This window comes from Mytilus galloprovincialis, chromosome 12, assembly GCF_965363235.1.
Source record: "Mytilus galloprovincialis chromosome 12, xbMytGall1.hap1.1, whole genome shotgun sequence".
In the NCBI taxonomy this organism is placed as follows: Eukaryota; Metazoa; Mollusca; class Bivalvia; order Mytilida; family Mytilidae; genus Mytilus; species Mytilus galloprovincialis.
In genome coordinates this window covers 69,795,653-69,817,658 of record NC_134849.1, presented here as the reverse complement: position 1 = coordinate 69,817,658, position 22,006 = coordinate 69,795,653, and the positions used below count along the sequence as shown (strand labels likewise).

At 32.6% G+C, this 22,006-nt stretch overlaps 1 long non-coding RNA gene across 1 annotated transcript in view; it reads left to right on the top strand.

Annotated features, from left to right (window-relative positions):
* The first annotated feature begins 628 nt into the window (after positions 1-628).
* LOC143054702 (uncharacterized) overlaps positions 629-22,006 on the top strand; it is a 107,171-nt gene continuing 85,793 nt past the window's right edge. Inside the window, exons 1-2 of the long non-coding RNA XR_012971793.1 lie at positions 629-729; positions 1,339-1,423. This is a non-coding gene — a long non-coding RNA (uncharacterized LOC143054702). The remainder of the gene's footprint in view (positions 730-1,338; positions 1,424-22,006) is intronic.

Here is a 22,006-nt window from a genome sequence, read left to right as displayed (position 1 = left end):
ATCTCATGTAGCTATGAAAATTGTGTTCAGTGTCTAGTCTAGTAACCTTTTGCGTGATATTGATTTATAGCTTTTAAAAAAATATCGCTTTGAAAAAAACTAAACAAAACATTCTAATTTTTATATGAAAAAAATACAATAGCTCAAATTAAACACAAGATGTGGGTCACGTTTAAAATAGACACATCTGTGACGCTCAAATAAAAAAAGTTAAAAAGGCCAAATAGAGTACGAAGTAGGAGAGAATTGAGAATGAAACATTCTGCAAAGTTTTGCCAAATACAGATCAGCTAATCTTTTTCTAGTGTAGAAAAGTTTTAGTGTTTTGAAATAATAAATTTATAATTATGACCATATCAATGATGATTCATGTCAAGAAAGAAATTCTGACTATAGGCATTTGATACCTCGTAATGAAAACATCCACCTACAGTGTCATCGACTCAGAAGTTGCAAATACACTAATTATAGATACCAGGATTTGAATAGTGTTCGACTGATGTGCGTGTCATAATATATATTATATCGGTCATTAGAAAGAAATATATAAAGATACATAAATCTAACAGGGGAGATAACGTAAGATTGACGAAAGTAATAAAGTCCAATTATATAATCATACCCGTATGTAAATTATCACGTGTCGACAATCGTTTTAGTCCTTCTAACTTCGTATGATCATTATCAACAAAATGTGGTTATATAAACAAGACTTATTAAGCTTATAAGGTAAGTTAAAAGGCTTTTGTAGTATTCATGAGGCTTGTCGCAAATATAGCATACTATTTTGTCCCACTTTATTGATAAGTGAACAAAAATAATTGTACCTAGTCAACGAATATCGATGGGCGTATTTCATGATGTCACCATCAATTTCGGGATACATTGAAATATTGTGTAATCGAACACTAATTGTGGCTATTAATTAATAACATTTTTAGGAATGCTTCGCAATAAATGCCTAAAGTGCATTTGAACAGATCGCATGCAAATATCTAGTTTAAAAACAATACATAATACACGAACGAACCCACACACAAACACACTACATGTAGTACCGGAAATCGTACTTAGACGTTTTTATTCTCTTTGTACTGCAATGGTAATCGGACCAGCAGGAACAATACGATAGCAACAATTGTGTAATGGTCGCAATCGGGAACACAGATCCAGTTTATCTACGTTAGTATTGAATGGTAACAGGTTTTGTTATCGTATATATTGATACACGTGATTAACTGTGCACACACTTTATTCTTACATCAGGAAATACTGAAAGGCATTACAGAACCTCGGTATGAAACATTTAGATGTATTTATAAACTTTTTCCTTCACAGAAATTTATGAGAAGTTCCTGTCATGAAATGGTTGTTATGAACTGTATTGGTATTCGATAGAGCGGCAATACACATCTGTAGAAAAGTAAGTGATTAACACTTAACTTATTAATCAGGTGTTTGTTTATTTTATCATCTTTAGAATTTTTTTAAAAGAATGTAAATACCTTCTCATGAACTCTTATAACGACTGCTAGTGATACTTAGGTGGGAGGTCAATAGTCCTTTAAAGAATATTTTTTCAAAGAACATGACAAACGTGAAATTATTAGTATGACTAAAGCTGTTATAAGTGCGTTTAACTTGATAATGATCATACATGTAGGTCATTTATCAGTTGAATAAATTGTTGAACTTTACACTCAGTCTAGATTTAAAACTCAGATGATCCTATTATAATGATATAACAGTCAAATCTGATTTTTTCCAGATAAATTATATGATGAAATATGAATAAATACAACATAGGTATCTCAGTTTAGGACTGATTGTGTACTAAAAGTGTAATCGTAGATCACCGGAATGTAATAACTGAATTATTCGGGTTAAACATTTACATGTAAAAAGTAAAATCACAAAAATACTGAACTCCAAGGAAAATTCAAAAAGGAAAGACCCAAATCAAATGGCAAAATCAAAAGTTCAAACACATCAAACGAATGGATAACAACTGTCATATTCCTGACTTGGCACAGGCATTTTTGTATGTTGGAAATGGTGGATTGAACCTGGTTTTAAAGCTAACTAAACCTCTCACTTGTATGACAGTCGCATCAAATTCTATTATATTGACAACAATGTGTGAACAAAACAAACAAAAACAATAGGCAAAAATGTCACAAATAGGGGTAAATAGTCTAATTCGGTAGGTCATATTCGTGAAAAGAGAACGGAATTGTAGTTACGACATAAGGAACATATCCAATAATCATCTGTGAAACGGATATTTCATAACGGTCAACCAACTCGTGATGGCGTCCGTAAAATTTACAAAGTGATGATTTCAACTTCACCATTTGGAACTCTTGGTTTAAAAATGAAAATTCACACAATTTGGAAGCTGAAATCATCTCTTTTGTCGCATAGTTTTGTTTTCAACCGACCCTCATAGTCAATTTCTAGATATAAGATATAATCGAATGGCAAAATCAAAAGCTCAAACACATCAAACGAATGGATAACAACTGTCATATTCCTGACTTGGTACAGGCATTTTCTTATGTAGAAAATGGTAGATTGAACCTGGTTTTATAGCTAGCTAAACCTCTCACTTGTATGACAGTCGCATTTAATTCCATTAGTAAATGAAACAAAATTAAAAAGAAACATACAAGACTTACAAAGGAAAGAGGCTCCTGACTTAGGACATGCGCAAAAATTAATCAATAGTAATACTAAAATATGCCATCTTTAATTACTTGGCAGCAGTATTGTAAATATATCCTTTCTGAATTAGTCTGTTTAAAGGTTTGGTTAGCTTTTAATGACGACATGTTTGTGCTTTGCATACAATATTGAATGTGTGAAATACCAGAACGTATAAGATGTCTACATGTTGATTTATATTTACGAATGGTGTCCTTGTACCGATGATAACATTTAGTAAATATTTGACTAGTTTGTGATATCGAAAATCATGGTGTTATAATATTCAGTAGTACGGTGATTTCTTTCAGTAAACTCAAATACGTCGTTACAAACACGAGATAATCGAACAAGTTGAGATTCATCAACACAATAAGATGGTGACAAAGGAACCTCAACATCTAAAAATGGATAATTTACAATAGGAAATGAACATCATCTCTTTGTCGTTAATATTGTTGTTAAGCGTTCTGTTAAAGATATAGATATCAAGATCCAGGAAAGGATGTTTTCACTGTTTGCATTTAAAATGAAGTCGTATTTATTGAGAGCCAATGAATCATCCAAGTATCAAAAAGTGTTCTTAAATTTTTGTATCGGATGTTGCTTCGATGGCTGAATTTAGTCATCAATTGTTTATCATAACAATACAGAAACAGGACTGTAATAAGTGGTGCACAGTTAATCCCTATTGGAATTCTGATAACTTGACGGAATTAGGAATCTCCCTAGCAAACAATAACTCTATTTAGTAAAATTTCAAGGGCAGTTATAGTATCATAACAGGTCCAGTGACATATAGTTCTTTTGTTTGTTGTTACTAAAACATTACCTTAAAGAGTTTGAACATATATATTCGCATTCTGAATTTTTGAAGGACCATGTAAGTAGGTATGTGACTTTTTATTAACGAGATTATCAGGCAAAGAAGTATATAGTGTAGAAAATCAAAATTGTGATCAGATTCGAAATCAGCTATATAAGCATTCAATGTATCAGGTACTTCCAACGAATGTTTGACACTCCAAAAGTAATTTATTTCACTTTTTTCAAAGGCTTATTTGAACAATTTATTACCAGGTTTTGGATTGTAGCAATTGTACTAGTAAGTAGAATAGATAGTTTAGTAGTGGAACAATTGCATGAAGACGAAATAAATCTCTACTTGTAAGATGTTATGTGCAGCTTCGGAAGCCAGTACATAGTTGGAACTTTCAATGCATTTGGTTCTGCTTGTAAAGAGGTAGCTAAAAGCTGATGTTTGTTACAAATGTCATTTTTCGAAAATGGATTTAGTTGGAAAGTTGGTGAATTCGTGATTTCTTTTTACAGAACCTCAATGTAAAATTCACGTCATACAATAATGGTATTATAAGCAGACTTATCAGCCGAGACAAAAACATATTCCTTGGGGAGTTCCTTTAATTTATTATTGATACGAGAAATATGAATATTATGGTTGTTGTTAGAAGTGAAATGTTCTTTGAAATGATTAAAACAAATATCAACTATGCTCATTACTGAATTTGGGTGGGTGGGGGGGGGGATTAAGGATTTTTTGCCAACTTTTTCTCGTTTTATCCATTTCGAGTTGTAAATTCGGAGTGAGTCGTGGATCATGTTACGACACTTATTCCACTTAATAAGTGACAGGGGGTGATATTTAGGTCCTTTATTGAGGAACGATTTCAACTCTCGGTCATGAACGATGTTATGGTTTCCTGTTATAACAAGGGAACTAGGAACATAAATGTATAATAATTATGATCTGCATTTAATACCCTGAATATTAAGTATGATTTTAACGAGATGTGGGATATACATCCATTTGATAACAACCCAAGGACACAAAAACAACTAAACGACATGTAAAATTATGTCAACATATGTTTATGGATCTAAACTGCTCCTAATTAACTTGATTCTTCTTATTAGTGTTCCATTTATACTTCTGTTTGCTTAATGTCAATAATCATTAAATGACGAGCATTCTTTTGACACCGTATTACTGATTATACTTTTACTGTAACACATAGTAATTGTCGTGTTTTGTTATCATGTACAAAGTCCAGTACCTGTATTCTGAGGTGAAGAGTTTTTATTTTTATTTACGAAATTTCACATTTTGATTATTTTTGTAGACCGTATGCATGACTTCAAGATATTATTTTTATCTTGTTTTGCCACATCGCAATTTCACTGACATAAACCTCTAATCCACGAGTTTGATAATAGTTATAAACTAAAACAGTTAAAAGTATGCACGACTTAAAAGTTGAAAGCAAACATGTTTAAATGATATATAAAAAAGTTATTGGCCGGACATGGTTATACAAATAACACAGCAGAAGAAAAAACACAAAACGTTAACCCCAAACCACTTCATTGTCCTAAATATGAATGATATATTTGCCACTGGACTTTCATCAATTATCAACCAATCAACCAAATCATTTAAAGTTGAAGTACCATTATTTTCGTTAGTGGTAACCATCGTGAACGTTCAAAGATATTCGTTGCGTTTGCTTATAGTGAGCTGTTGATTCGAAAGAAAAACACTGGAATAGAACCTCTTTAAATACAGCATACAATTTGTATGGTAAATTTCCATTGAAATAAGCTTTGAAAATTTGACAAGTAGTGGCAACATGCATGCTTCTACCATGATACTGATCGACTTTGAGTAATCAAAACGCACAATGACCAGTACAATAATTCACAACGAACAGTACTAATCAAACAAACTAAAGACAACGAACCGTACAGTGATAACAGTCTTTAAACAAATAAAATATAACAAAAGGTTTGTCGTTGTGAGTTTTTTTAATAAGCAGGTGTATGAATTACTTGTAAACATTCTAAAATAAAAACTCGGTATAACACAAACCTCATTAAATAAAAAGACAAAACTATATTTTGTTGTTTAAAATACAAAATTGGTGTCCGTATAACATGTATTATATAAGTGATATAACATTGTCAAAGAGAGACAAAAGATACCAAAGGGACAGTCAAACTCATAAATCTTAAACAAACTGACAACGCCATGGCTAAAAATGAAAAAGACAAACAAACAATAGCACACATGACACAACATAGAAAACTAAAGAATAAACAACACGAACCCCACCAAAAAACTAGGGGTGATCTCAGGAGCTCCGGAAGGGTATATGCACATTCCATTAAACATCCTTACTAAATGCAAACCGTAAGAGTGTATGCATATTCGTTACTGTATAAATATTAAAATAAAATAAGAAGAAGTGGTATGATTGCAAATGAGACAACTATCCCCCAAAGTTCAAATGAAGTGGATGTAAGCAAATATAGGCAACCGTACGACCTTCAAAAAATTGTGTGCACCACATTTTTAAGGTTATTTAGAATAAACATAACAACTATTACAGTCATTCCTTATAATTCAAATCTAAATTCCATTTGTATCATGCCCTTCTTAAATTATACGAGACGAACATTACCTGTATTATGCTAAAAACTGACTTTAGAATAAATGCGTTTATTTACGATATGCAAAGACTATATGATAAGGCCCCTTAACACTATGTACACTAGATAAAGAAAATTGACGCCATTATATGCTCCGAAACATATAAATGAACCAAACTTAAAAAATATACAAGACGAACAAAGACTACAGGTTCCTGACTAAGGACCGACGCAAAAATGCGACGGGGTTAAACACATTTTACGAGGGCTCCCCCTCCCCCTTCACCTCTAGCCAATGTAGACATATATAACTTAAACGTTCACAACTTTGAATGTCACTGCCAAAGAATAAATTTTGAGCTCCCTTACAAATATTTCCTCTGCAGCTGCTCCAAAAAGTCCACTCTTAACTAAATCTGCAGAAGGGGTCTTTTACATATGTACTATAGGTTAGCTGCAATCTCCCTTTACGTTTAATATGACGGTGCTAACTATGAAATTTAATAATAATTAAACTACAAGCCATCCGCTGTATTTCAAAATGCTATCTGTTTCTTCAGAAAATAACCATACTTTGCGTTGTGATTATGTAAGCAATCCATTCATTTGTTTACACGAGACTCAGATGAAGTCCTAACAACAAAAAGAATCAACAATACTGTATACAATTCTATAAGCAATCGTCATTCAAAAATGTTAAAGAGGTACACCAAAAAATAAAAATAGTTATCCCCATTTTCACGCAAATCTAATTTTGTAATCGTAACTCGACTTTTGTCCCCCGCAACTCGATACTCGACAAGAAGTGAATCTCGAAGTAAAAGTATGGAGCGTTGGCCAAATTCAAAACCACTTTTACCAAAGTCAAAGCAATAAAGTATTCAGAAACACAACATGCTTGACTTTCTTAACTTCTGCCATTTTTGAATGTTTGTCAGCACAATAAGTGTAACAATGCATTTGATAATGTCAGTGTTTAAATATGAGGCTCAGGTTTCTCTACATTTTAACTTTAAAAAAAAGGGCAGAAATGACTTAATCGATTAGCACTGATGCACATGTCCATAGTATGGAACGCCAACACTGTTTTGTTATGACTATTTTCATTATATGATTTGCACTTGTCATATAATGACGTACTAACACCTTTATATGATGTTCAAATATTCTTATAGTATGTGAAAGTATCCTTATATGATGTCCAAACATCCTTATATGATGTGCAAACATACTTATATGATCTGCATATAATACTTATATGATGTGCAAATATACTAATATGATGTGCAAATGTACTTATGTGATGTGCACAGATCTGCATTTTCCATTATATTATGTACAAACATCTTTATCTGATGTGGTTTAGTCATTATAGTATGTGCTTGTAATAACAATAGCGGTACCATTTTTTGCTGCAGATGCGCATTTCGACAATACATGTCTCTTCGGTGATGCTCGTGGCCAAAATATGTGAAATCCAAAGCTTATATAAAAGATGAAAAGCTATAATCCAAAAGTTCCAAAAAGTATAGCCAGATCCGTGAAAGGAATCAGAGCTTTGCATGAAGGAGATACATTCCTTAATTTATAATAATTTCTAACATTTTGTAACAGCAAATTTTAATGAAAAATCCGTATTTTCATGCCAGTACCGGAGGACTAGCTACTGGGCTGGTGATACCCTGATAGTGGTGATAACCTTATATGATGTGGTTTGGTTTACTTCATTAAATGATGTGCTTTCATCGTCGTTATGGTCAATGAACATAATTACGACTAGAACGATTACTGTTTACATCATAAATGATTCCGATCTGCTTTTACGGAAGTACTAGTACTATAAACCCGGCTCAAATCTGTAGCTATCGTTTGGAAAATGGTTAAGATTTAAAAAGTGATAACCTTGGCATGTTGGTACCTCGTTTTAAGATGACAAAATCACATCTGATATTGTGAAAAATTGTCAAAATATGAATTGCAAAGTTTAGTTTTAATCGACGGGTCTACAATAATGAACATACGGAGTCTACAATAATTAACATACGGTTAAAGTAATTAAATTTAAAGAAGTAATTGTTTTCTGCCATGCTCTATGCTCATTTAAACAAGAGTAGGCATTATATTTGTCAATATCTTTATACCTAGCGTTAGTGTTTTTTTCTATAAGAAGTTTATACATGAATTTCAAGTATGTTCATGTTTGTAAATTTTGCCTTGCTGATCATTTTAGCTGTTCAATTTCTCTTTATGTATTACTTTTCTCATGATAGACACAAAAGTGGGCCAAAATCGGACATTGATAGGGTAATGGCTAATATAAGGGACCGGTCATTTGTAACCCAAAAAGAGGGGATAGGGAGACATAAAGGGGGCCATTAATTTTATTATTTTTGGAATGGAATGGTGGTGTACAATTATTAATAGTTATAGATATGCCGCCGTATAAAGTTATGGCGATGTCTTCGTCATCCGTAGACATCAATTTGTACGCCTCGTTCCGCTAATTCCTTAGTTTCAACAATTTCTTCTAGCAGAGTATTTTTCATCTGAAGCTTATATTGAATGAAGGTGAGGTAAATATCAATTAGACTATAACCGGCATATCCAAATTGAGCTCCCTGGAGTCGCAAACAACTTCCACGCTTGAAGTTCTAGATCCACTTCTGACGCTATATTTTAAACTTATAAAGCAATAGAAACTTAATTCGTTGGTTCTTTTGTTGTAATTACGAACAGAAGTATTGAAAATGTGTGTGTCTGTTTGTGTGTGATGTTCTGTGGTGGTTTTTTTGGGGTGAGGGGAGGGGGGTTGAAATGCTTATGTCTTCGAAAAGGGGGGTCTTGATACCATAACTATGAATTATTTATTTTTAAATCTGTTCTTGTCTACACAATTTTGCAAAGAAAGGTATTTATATAGATAAGTTATCAAAATAATAGGTAATAAAACAACAAAACTCTTAAGAGCCAAAAATGAGACCTTTACTATAGAGTATATTCAGACACATTGCAATCTATTGAAGTTTCCAGGATAAACGCAAAATGTTAAAAGCTGCTGCCGTCAATTTTCACTTTTTTAATTGGAAACACAACTCTCTATCTGTAAGAGACCAACAGGTCTCAGGAAACAATACATACATGCAGTTTTTCATGTTCATTTAGACACCTATCTGAATAAATGATAGATATTGTATGTTCAAACTTACGCCGATCTGACAACGCTCAATTCTATTTTCTGTTTTAAAGACCATTGGGATTCTCTGGTTTTGTCGGATTGATCCGCAACTTCAAAAATATGAAGGCTGAAATTTCATTGGCTGGTGTAATATTTACCAGAACATAAAGTAAAATGAAGCGTTGTCAGATCCTTTTAACCAAAGCTTAGACAGATGATCCGTACATTTGTATCTTAATCCGATTGGTTAGGCACCAACTCTTTACTATTGTGAGCAGGAGCACGTGTATTTCCTTTGCTCAGGACAAACAAATATTTCGACTTCAATAGAAAATAACATGGTTATTTTTTTTAAATTTCATTATTGTTTTATTTTTTCCCTCATTTTAAATGGACACAAACTATTTCGCTGTCCTCCTGAAATAGATAAAATCTCTCTCAAGAAATTTGGAATCAAACATTTACAAAAAAAAACATTCCGCCCAATGACTAAAAAAAAATAGTTGGTACGTTAGCCCTGTTTACTTGAGTCTGGAGGTGTATATATGAGCGGCTTGCCACGAAACCTTTTATATTACGGGTTACTGTCTAATGACAGTCCTTTCGTGGTACTATGGTTGGCTCGAGTGCAGGAGGTCGTGGGTTCGAACCCCGGCCGGAAAAAAACCAAAGACTTTCAAATTGATATTTGCTGCTTCCCTGCTAAGCACGCGAAATTAAAGAGAAAAACAAAGGCTGCTCGGCTCGGAATCAGAATAATGAGTCCGGGTAAGGTGACATGTCTTCCTTCGGACTGTTACCCTGTGAACTAGCATGTTACAAATCCGGCTCAGGGTGTCGGTCTAGTGAAAAGCAGGGTTAATATTCGTATCACATTAACATGTTCTCGTACAAATATGTATGGAACGCCATGACTGTCTTATGTCCATGCTCAACATTATATGCAGTGGTCACATCATTATAAGCAGTGGTCACACCATTATATGCAGTGGTCACATCATCATATGCAGTGCTCGCAACATTATATGCAGTGCTCACAACATTATATGCAGTGCTCACATCATTATATATGCAGTGTTCACAACATTATATGCAGTGCTCACAATATTATACGCAATGGTCCCAACAATATATGCAGTTGCCGGGACATTACATACAGTGGTCACAACACTATATGCAGTGGTCACAACATTATATGCAGTGGTCACAACATTTAAACGTTTTTTTCTTGAGGAAGGTGATGATCAGTGATGGTGATGATGATGATTGATGTATGTGATGGTGGTGGTTCAGATTCAGTAAACTTCGGATTTTTTTAGAAGAAATTACCGAATCCAGTCATAATTGGTAATGCCCAGCAAACAAATTGAAACAGTTAAAAAAAGTCATGTTATCTTTAAGGCAATATACAGTATTTAAAACTCTGCTTGAGATAAGGAAATTAAGAAGTATGATCAATTTACCACAAAATTTTCCACACCAGGGCATTTTTTTCTTATTTTGATCTTATTTTGATGATAACTTTCATCATATTCAAAACTTGATATGTATATGTTACAGGGAATTTGTAAAATCACTAACAGTTTCAGTGGTTTTGTAAAATCCCTAAAATTGTTAGGGATTTTACAAAATCACTGAAAATAGAGCTATGGATTTTGTAAAATCCCTGATTACAAGTTTAACTTGCTATTAGAAATGTGTTTTTCTTAATATAGAAATAGACTAATAATTTGAAATGCATTTGTTTAGTAAATACAATGAGCTAAAACTAGTGTATAATGATAATGACTTCAAGGCATATAAACAGATATTTAGACCACAATTTACTTATTTTTGCATGACAAGTTTCATTGACATCTACTATTACATAATTGTCCTGCTTTTCTACAGGCACACCTGTTTTGTTCACATCTGTTCTTCCCAGAACATCCACATTTTAAAAATCCTTGTCCATCACAAATTGAAGAGAGTTTAACAGCTTGTCGAACAAATGTAAAATTTTCAATTGAAACAGCTGATGGACTCAAAAATAAGAAATCAGTGGGTTCAACCTTGTTTCTTGTGTATGACCCTAACAGAATATTATGCTTGGTAGCAAGACGATGCCTTTCTCTGACTTTCCCTGGACAATAGCCATTATATTTCGGGGATCACCTTTTCCACTATCAACGACTGGGATAGGAATAACAACATTACATCCAATGTCCACTTCTTCTAAAACTCTATAAGACCGACTTAACATATAAAAGGCTTGTTTCACCATTGACTCGGGAGCATTTGCACGTTCTTTTTCAATGACTGTTTCTGTATCACACAGAGAGCAAATTACTTTTGACAGAAAGTCTTCTGTTATGATAGATTTTCCACATAAAACATGTACAGTTTTATTACAAGCACAAGAAGTTGCATTCAATGCTGTTGCTTCACATACAACACACATGTCAGTTTTTGGTTCAGTAGGTTGTGGCTCAGAAATCTCCATTTGTTCATCATCAGTTGTGCATATGTTTTCGTCATCAGTATTTATATTAAGCGCCATGTTTGCTAAATCTGACAAATGTTCTTCGCTGTCAATTTTAGCTATAAATTCATCAGGGAGTGAAGATGATGGTAGCCCAAATCTTGCGTCTACCCCAAACATAGCTTTGTAGGGAGCTCTGTTTATGTCTGAATAATGACTTCTATTTTTCTCAAATTGTACAAATTTGACACCGACAGGCCAGTCTTTACAAAGGTTATCTCGCATCCATGTGATAACCATATCCTTGACATCATCATTACCTCGCTCAATGCTGCCCTATGTCGAGGTTTACCATGAATAATTTAACATTCTGGCCATAAGTTTTTAAGCTCACTTATGATGTTTGCAGTAATTCGGCACCATTATCACTTTGAAGGATGTTTGGAGTACCAAAAAGAAGAAAGATATCAAGTATTTGCATTGCTACTTCATATGCAAGCTTTGGTGTAAGTGGGCGTAAAATTACAAATTTTGTTAAATGATCTTGGTATACGATTAAAAATCTATAATCGTTGTATTTGAATGATTGCATGTCTATCAAATCAACCTGTCCTCGGGAATTCAACTCTTGCTTATTATAGGCTTTACGACAATGCCTTTACCAGCAGTTCTACGTTTTTTAAGTTGGCATTCCTCGCACAGTTCCTTGTAAAGTTCTGAAGCTTCATATCAAACATTTGCGTACTTTCTATTTGCCTCCTTTCCCATTTTGTCCCTACTACCATGACCTATTGATATGTATATTTTCTGCACTATGCTGTAAATGTCTTCAAGACATACATAATATTTTACATCTTCATCTGATGAATACCGTTTTTAACGAATTTTTTTTCACATCTCCACATTGAAGAACTTCATACCTACATTAAACAAAATATTTACTCTACTTTTATTTGGATTAAAAGAGATGAGAAAGTTTAGAAATTTATTTAAACTTTTATCACTTTGTGATAGGATACATGTATTTGAGATATGACCAAAGTAAATAAAACGTTGACATGCAAATCCGTATTCTTACCTATATTCTCTGTTGTCTTTTTTATTATCATTTTGTGAATATAAACGTTTTTATATTTGATTTTTATATTATTTAAAAAAAAAATGAAATAATTGGTTTTATTTTTATAGTAATTACAGAAAAAAAACTATAATAAACAGTAACTTACTTTTTTTTAAACTAGGTAGTAATAAGAGCTTGTTTTGTCTTCTTTCTGTTGACAGAAATTTTTCAATCGATAAGAATGAATTTATTTTTACAAATTCCCTGAAAACAATCAGTGAAAAAAGAACTTAATTATTTCAGGGATTTTTTAAACTCATTGGTCAAAATCAGGGATTTTATAAAATCACTGGTCAAAATCAGGGATATTATAAAATCACAAATCAGTTCAGTGATTTTACAAATTCCCTGAAATTTCAGTGATTTTACAGAATCCTTGATTTTACAAATTCCCTGTAACATATATACTTTAAGTATCTAAAAACATATATATTTATACATATTTGTTATTGTGCATTTCTGATCATTTAACTCTAAATAAACATCATCAGATTACTCGGGACTGCAATTTAGACATATCATGACCCAGTATTGTTCAAGGAGAACAAAATATCTGTCAGGAGTAAACCGTTCATTGCATTTTGGATTTTTTTTTTATTTATGTTGGTCAGCGATGTTATTCAAAAGATAGTTTTACTTGAAAATATACGATTTTTAATCTTATTTGAAATAGGCATGGCACAGCAATTTTTAGTACAAAATAACTATTATATGAAATGTATCCTTTTAAGTATATAATTCGGACTATGCTATACATAAAAGTCCAATAAATTTCGACAATTTTTCAATTTTACCCGTGAGTGATAAGACCGACAGAAGCTCTATTCTTACGGTATGGAATTAAAAGATAACTGGTCATCCAATTAAAATCGAAAACAATACATTTGTAGTGTTCCTTAGAAACTAAGACATTTCTCTGTTTATGATACGTTATTTCTGAATGACCAAACGCTTAGCTACTGTGTGTAGCACGAAAATAATAAAAGAGGAATGTGCAACCCATCATTAATTATTGTAATGGATCAGTATTATGAGGGTCCGTGTAACACTTATCAATTCAAAGTTTTAAAAAGTTTTGAAACTTTAGATTTTTGAAATTTTTACCAATTTATTAAAATATTTAAATTCTAAATATCGTTTATCAATTTGATAGTTTAGGAATTTGATCAAACTTTTTAAATACTAAACCTAACGTGCAATTTTGATTATTTCACTTTTTCAAAGTTTGATTTTTTAAATTTTTGATTAAAATATCAAAAATAGAAAAGAGGGGTACCTGTAAACACTGATGTAAACACGGCTCTGATAACAATCATTCTTAGTTATTAATAAATAGCACGAAATATATCAAATCATTTTTAATTACAAAATAAATATTGGAAAGAAGAAGCCTTTTTTTACATAAAATTTTTTAAACCTATTTAAACCGGAATTAAATAAGTTGATTTAAATCTCTCATATACGGTTAGCGTTTGAGATAAATAATATAGAGCTATTTGGTGTTCGGTCCGTGTATATCTGCGTCCCTTCGTTTTTCGTTTTGAAACATCAAAAACAAAAAACAAAAAACGAAAGTGTTTTCATTTCTCGTTTTTGATTTCATAAAAACCAAAATGAAAAACGAAAGTGTTTTCATTTTTCGTTTTTGATTTCTTAAAAACCAAAACGAAAAACGAAAGTGTTTTCATTTTTCGTTTTTGATTTCTTAAAAACCAAAATGAAAAAGAAAAGTGTTTTCGTTTTTCGTTTTTGATTTCACAAACAAAAAACGAAAACAAAAGTATTTTCATTTTTCAATTTTGATTTCTCAAAAACTAAAATCGAAAAATGAAAGTGTTTTCATTTTTCATTTTTCATGTCACAAAAACAAAAAACGAAAAACGAAAGTGTATTTATGTTATCTTTCCAACACAGTTTAATTGTCATTCAAAAAATGACAATGTTGTCATTTGTCGTTCATTTAAAGGTCGTTAAAGTATACATGCACAGCGGTTGTCAGATCAATACTACTTTAATCGAAGATAATGTCGACGGATACAAAAGTCTTTATCAATCTAAACAATAAGGGTTGGTGATCTTTACTTTTAAGTTTGGAGAGGTTAATCTAAGATGATAATATTGTAGCGTAACTAGCCTCTTTTACAAATAAAGCAAACTATATATTGTTGGCGAGGGAAGGGCTCAAGGACTCAAGAAGAACTGGAAAAAATGATACAAAATCTTTCACACCCTTTCTTAATCTAAAGCGCAAGTTTTAATTTATCTATTGTATTATGTTCTGGACCGCGCTGAAGTACGTCCATTATTCATAGTTCATTATTCATTATTCAATAATGAATAATGAAATAGTTCACTATTCACTATTCAATATTGAAAAATGAATAATGAATAATGAAATGGTTTATGTTTCATTATTCAAATTGTAGCGGTGAATAGTGAAAAAAATATAAAAAAAAATTGACTATGACACAATAGCTATATTTTGATTCGAAATGACCATAAGACGGTTTACGGAGGACCTAAATGCCAAAATATGCATAAAAATGAGGAAATATAAAAAAGAAGATGTGGTATGATTGCCAATGAGACAAATACCCAGAAAGACCACAATGACAGAGACATTAACAACTATAGCTCACCGTACAGCCTTCAACAATGAGCAAAGCCCATACCGCATAGTCAGCTATGAAAGGTTCCGCAACAAATATTAGAAGACCTAAATGCCAAAATACGCGTGAAAATTAAGAAATAGCCAATTTTGAACAATGAAATGGATATTTTGAATAATGGAATGGACTGTGGCGACCCTTTAGCCCCTATTATAGTTACACCTTATACCTCATTCGAAAGCTGATTACAAGACGAACAAAATGTATATAGTCAATATGTTCCGCAACGAATATTAGAAGACCTAAATGCCAAAAAACGCGTGAAAATTAAAAAATAGCCAATTTTGAATACTGAAATGTATTTTGAATCATGGAATGGACTGCGGCGACCCTTTAGCCCCTATTATGGATTAACCTTATACCTCATTCGAAAGCTGATTACAAGACGAACAAAATGTATATAGTCAATATGTTCCGCAACCAATATTACAAGACCTAAATGCCAAAATACGCGTAAAAATTAAGAAACAGCCAATTTTGAATAATGTGATGGATATTTTGAATAATGAAATGGAGTGCGGCGACCCTTTAGCCCCTAATTATAGATAACCCTTATACCTCATTCGAAAGCTGATTACAAAACGAACAAAATGTATATAGTCATTATGTTTTGCAATGAATATTAGAAGACCTAAATGCCAAAATAGGCGTGAAAATTAAGAGACAGCCAATTTTGAATTATGAAATGGATATTTTGAATAATGGAATGGAGTGCTGCGACCCTTTAGCCCCTAATTATAGATAACCCTTATACCTCATTCGAAAGCTGATTACAAGACGAACAAAATGTATATAGTCAATATGTTCCGCAACGAATATTAGAAGACCTAAATGCCAAAATACGCGTGAAAATTAAGAAATACCATATTTTGAATAATGAAATGGATATTTTGAATAATGGAATGGAGTGCGGCGACCCTTTAGCCCCTAGTAATAGATAAATCTTATACCTCATTTGAAAGCTGATTACAAGACGAACAAAATGTATATAGTCAATATGTTCCGCAACAAATATTAGAAGATTTAAATGCAAAAATACGCGTGAAGATTAAGAAACAGCCAATTTTGAATAATGAAATGGATATTTTGAATAATGGAATGGAGTGCGACGACCCTTTAGCCCCCAATTATAGATAAACCTTTTACCTCATTTGAAATCTGATTACAAGACGAACAAAATGTATGTAGTCAATATATTCCGCAACGAAGATTAGAAGACCTGATTGCCAAAATACGTGTGAAGATTGAGAAACAGCCAATTTTGAATAATGAAATGGATATTTTGAATAATAGAATGGACTGTGGCGACCCTTTAGCCCCTATTACAGATAAACCTTATACCTTATTCGAAAGCTGATTACAAGAGGAACAAAATGTTTATAGTCAATATGTTCCGCAACGAATATTAGAAGACCTAAATGCCAAAATACGCATGAAAGTTAAGAACTAGCCAATTTTGAATAATGAAATGGATATTTTGAATAATGGAATGGAGTGCGGCGACCCTTTAGACCCTAATTATAGATAAACCTTTTACCTCATCCGAAAGCTGATTACAAGACGAACAACATGCTTATAGTCAACATGTTCCGTAACGAATTTTAGAAGACCTAATTGCCAAAATACGCGTGAAAATTAAGAAATAGTCAATTTTGACTAATGAAATGGATATTTTGAATAATGGAATGGAGTGCGGCGACCCTTTAGACCCTAATTATAGATAAACCTTATACCTCATTCGAAAGCTGATTACAAGACGAACAAGATGTATATAGTCAATATGTTCCGGAACGAATATTAGAAGACCTAAATGCCAAAATACGCTTTCGATTGTGGTATAATATATATATATATGTAATTAGGGGCTGAAGAGTCCTGCAAGTCCATTCCATTATTCAAAATATCCATTTCATTATTCAAAATTGCCTATTTCTTAATGTTCATGCGTAATTCGATCTTTAAGTCCTTCGTTACTCCTCTAATATGCGTTGCGGAACAAATTGACTATATACCTTTTGTTCCTCTCTTGATAAGCTTTCGATTCAGGTATAATATATATCTGTAATTAGGGGCTGAAGGGTCCTGCCAGTCCATTCCAATATTCAAAATATCCATTTCATTAATCAAAATTGGCTATTTCTTAATTTTCACGCGTATTTTGGCATTTAAGTCTTCTAATATTCGTTGCAGAACATATTGACTATATAAATTTGGTTCCTCATGTAATCAGCTTTCGAATGAGGTATAAGGTTTATCTATAATAGGGGCTAAAGATTCGCCACAGTCCATTCCATTATTCAAAATATCCATTTCATTATTCCAAATTGGCTATTTCTCAATGTTCACGCGTAAATCGATCTTTAAGTCCTTCGTTACTCCTCTAATATGCGTTGCTGAACATATTTACTATATATCTTTTGTTCCTCTCTTAATAAGCTTTCGATTGAGGCATAATATATATATCTGTAATTAGGGGTTGAAGGGTCCTGCCAGTCCATTCCATTATTCAAGATATCCATTTCATTATTCAAAATTGGCTATTTCTCAATGTTCAGGTGTATTTCGATATTTAAGACCGTCGTTACTACTCCAATATGCGTTGCGGAACATATTGACTATATACCTTTTGTTCCTCTCTGAATAAGCTTTCGATAGAGGTATAATATATGTTTGTAATTAGGGGCTGAAGGGTCCTGTCAGTCCATTCCATTATTCCCAATATCCATTTCATTATTCAAAATTGGCTATTTCTCAATGTTCAGGTGTATTTCGATATTTAAGGCCTTCGTTACTCCTCTAATATGCGTTGCGGAACATATTGACTATATACTTTTTGTTCCTCTCCTAATATACTTTCGATTGAGGTATAATATATATATGTAATTAGGGGCTGAAGGGTCCTGCAAGTCCATTCCATTATTCAAAATATCCATTTCATTATTCAAAATTGCCTATTTCTTAATGTTCATGCGTAATTCGATCTTTAAGTCCTTCGTTACTCCTCTAATATGCGTTGCGGAACAAATTGACTATATACCTTTTGTTCCTCTTTTGATAAGCTTTCGATTGAGGTATAATATATATCTGTAATTAGGGGCTGAAGGGTCCTGCCAGTCCATTCCAATATTCAAAATATCCATTTCATTAATCAAAATTGGCTATTTCTTAATTTTCACACGTATTTTGGCAATCAGGTCTTCAAATATTCGTTGCGGAACATATTGACTATATACATTTTGTTCGTCTTGTAATCAGCTTTCGAATGAGGTATAAGATTTATCTATAATTAGGGGCTAAAGGGTCGCCTCAGTCCATTACATTATTCAAATATCCATTTCATTATTCAAAATAGTCTTTTTCTTAATTTTCACACGTATTTTGGCAATCAGGTCTTCTAATATTCGTTGCGAAACATGTTGACTATATACATTTTGTTCATCTAGTAATCAGCTATCGAATGAGGTATAAGGTTTATCTATAATTATGGTCTAAAGGGTCGCCGCACTCCATTTCATTATTCAAAATATCCATTTCATTATTCAAAATTGGCTATTTCTTAATTTTCACGCGTATATTGGCATTTAGGTCTTCTAATATTCATTGCGGAACATATTGACTATATACATTTTGTTCCTCTTGTAATCAGCTTTCGAATGAGGTATAAGGTTTATCTATAATTAGGGGCTAAAGGGTCGCCGCAGTCCATTCCATTATTCAAAATATCCATTTCATTATTCAAAATTGACTATTTCTTAATTTTCACGCGTATTTTGGCATTTAGGTGTACTAATATTCGTTGCGGAACATATTGACTATAAACATTTTGTTCGTCTTGTAATCAGCTTTCAAATGAGGTAGAAGATTTATCTATAATTTGGGGTTAAAGGGTCGCCGCACTCCATTCCATTATTTAAAATATCCATTTCATTATTCAAAATTGGCTATTTCTTAATTTTCACGCGTATTTTGGCATTTAGGTCTTCTAATATTCGTTGCGGAACATATTTACTATATACATTTTGTTCCTTTTGTAATCAGCTTTCGAATGAGGTATAAGGTTTATCTATAATAGGGGCTAAAGATTCGCCACAGTCCATTCCATTATTCAAAATATCCATTTCATTATTCAAAATTGCCTATTTCTTAATGTTCATGCGTAATTCGATCTTTAAGTCCTTCGTTACTCCTCTAATATGCGTTGCGGAACAAATTGACTATATACCTTTTGTTCCTCTCTTGATAAGCTTTCGATTCCGGTATAATATATATCTGTAATTAGGGGCTGAAGGGTCCTGCCAGTCCATTCCAATATTCCAAATATCCATTTCATTAATCAAAATTGGCTATTTCTTAATTTTCACGCGTATTTTGGCATTTAGGTCTTCTAATATTCGTTGCGGAACATATTGACTATATAAATTTGGTTCCTCATGTAATCAGCTTTCGAATGAGGTATAAGGTTTATCTATAATTAGGGTCTAAAGGGTCGCCGTACTTCATTCCATTATTCAAAATATCCATTTCATTATTCAAAATTGGCTATTTCTTAATTTTCACGCGTATTTTGGCATTTATGTCTTCTAATATTCGTTGCGGAACAAATTGACTATATACATTTTGTTCGTCTTGTAATCTGCTTTCGAATGAGGTATAAGGTTTATCTATAATTAGGGGCTAAAGGGTCGCCGCACTCCATTCCATTATTCAAAATATCCATTTCATTATTCAAAATTGGCTGTTTCTTAATTTTCACGCGTATTTTGGCATTTAGGTCTTCTAATATTCGTTGCGGAACATATTGACTATATACATTTTGTTCGTCTTGTAATCAGCTTTCGAATGAGGTATAAGGTTTATCTATAATTGGGGGCTAAAGGGTCGCCGCACTCCATTCCATTATTCAAAATATCCATTTCATTATTCAAAATTGGCTATTTCTTGATTTTCACGCGTATTTCGGCATTTAGGTCTTCTAATATTGGTTGCGGATCATATTGATTATAAGCATATTGTTCGTCTTGTAATCAGCTTTCGAATGAGGTAGAAGGTTTATCTATAATTAGGGGCTAAAGGGTCGCCTCACTCCATTCCATTAATCAAAATATCCATTTCATTATTCAAAATTGGCTATTTCTTAATTTTTACGTGTACTGCGGCACTTAGGTCTTCAAATATTTGGTGCGGAATATATTGACTATATACATTTTGTTCGTCTTGTAATCAGCTTTCGAATGAGGTAGAAGGTTTATCTATAATTGGGGGCTAAAGGGTCGCCGCACTTCATTCCATTATTCAAAATATCCATTTCATTATTCAAAATTGGCAATTTCTTGATTTTCACGCGTATTTCGGCATTTAGGTCTTCTAATATTGGTTGATGAACATATTGATTATAAGCATGTTGTTCGTCTTGTAATCAGCTTTCGAATGAGGTATAATGTTTATCTATAATTAGAGGCTAAAGGGTCGCTGCACTCCATTCCATTAATCAAAATATCCATTTCATTATTCAAAATTGGCTATTTCTTAATTTTCACGCGTATTTTGGCATTTAGGTCTTCTAATATTCGTTGCGGAACATATTGACTATATACATTTTGTTTGTCTTGTAATCAGCTTTCGAATGAGGTATAAGGTTTATCTTTAATTAGGGGCTAAAGGGTCGCCGCACTCCATTCCATTATTCAAAATATCCATTTCATTATTCAAAATTGTCTGTTTCTTAATCTTCACGCGTATTTTGGCAATCAGGTCTTCTAATATTTGTTGCGGAACATATTGACTATATACATTTTGTTCGTCTTGTAATCAGCTATCGAATGAGGTATAAGGTTTATCTATAATTGGGGGCTAAAGGGTCGCCGTACTCCATTCCATTATTCAAAATATCCATTTCATTATTCAAAATTGGCTGTTTCTTAATTTTCACGCGTATTTTGGCATTTAGGTCTTCTAATATTCGTTGCGGAACATATTGACTATATACATTTTGTTTGTCTTGTAATCAGCTTTCGAATGAGGTATAAGGTTTATCTTTAATTAGGGGCTAAAGGGTCGCCGCACTCCATTCCATTATTCAAAATATCCATTTCATTATTCAAAATTGTCTGTTTCTTAATCTTCACGCGTATTTTGGCAATCAGGTCTTCTAATATTTGTTGCGGAACATATTGACTATATACATTTTTTTCGTCTTGTAATCAGCTATCGAATGAGGTATAAGGTTTATCTATAATTGGGGGCTAAAGGGTCGCCGCACTCCATTCCATTATTCCAAATATCCATTTCATTATTCAAAATTGGCTAATTCTTAATTTTCACGCGTATTTTGGCATTTAGGTCTTCTAATATTCGTTGCGGAACATATTGACTATATACATTTTGTTTGTCTTGTAATCAGCTTTCGAATGAGGTATAAGGTTTATCTTTAA